The following is a 639-nucleotide window of genomic DNA, read 5'->3' as shown; positions in this document are numbered from 1 at the left end:
TGTAACTGATGTGAAGTTGGTGTTTGTTCATATATGTGACGTTCAGTTTTAACAGTTGACAACAATTGACCAAATTTGCCTCTGACCTTTCTAATCATAACCGGTGGTTATCTAACAATTCACATGACGTCGCTGCAACGTGAAAATGAAAATAGAGACTGATCCTTTTGTTCATCTAGTCGAGTTGAAAAACACAATATTGAAGGCATTCAGAGGAGAAAGTCTGTGCTAGACTAAGCTGGTCTTTTCATCAGAGAAGTGAAAGGGAATTAAGTCAGACACTACTAAAATGCTAACATTTCACGGCAGGGATTTAACTGTTACAGAATGGTTCACTCTTATCAACCAACACAGGAATTAGATTTGATTATTCTTTAAGCTTGTTCTCTCTCTCTTGTTCTCTTAACTCTCTCTTGCCCTTTCTCTCCAGAGGACACTGGGTTCCTAAGCTTCATGCTTAATGAATCCCAGGGTACTAGAAAGAGAAAGGAGGCTGCAAGGGAGCCGGCCAGATCACATGCTACCCAACCCCTACTCCAACCCTTCTTTTCGTTTCTCACTCTGAACTATACACATCTTTGCACTTGTGTCATAATGAGTCATTTTGATTGAATTGAGTCACAGTGCATCATCAGTTTG

Source organism: Rhinichthys klamathensis, unplaced genomic scaffold (genome assembly GCF_029890125.1).
Source record: "Rhinichthys klamathensis goyatoka isolate OS25496 unplaced genomic scaffold, OSU_Roscu_1.1 h1tg000299l_1, whole genome shotgun sequence".
NCBI classification, from domain to species: Eukaryota; Metazoa; Chordata; class Actinopteri; order Cypriniformes; family Leuciscidae; genus Rhinichthys; species Rhinichthys klamathensis.
The sequence above is the reverse complement of the archived record's forward strand: the minus strand, read 5'-3'. Positions refer to the sequence as shown.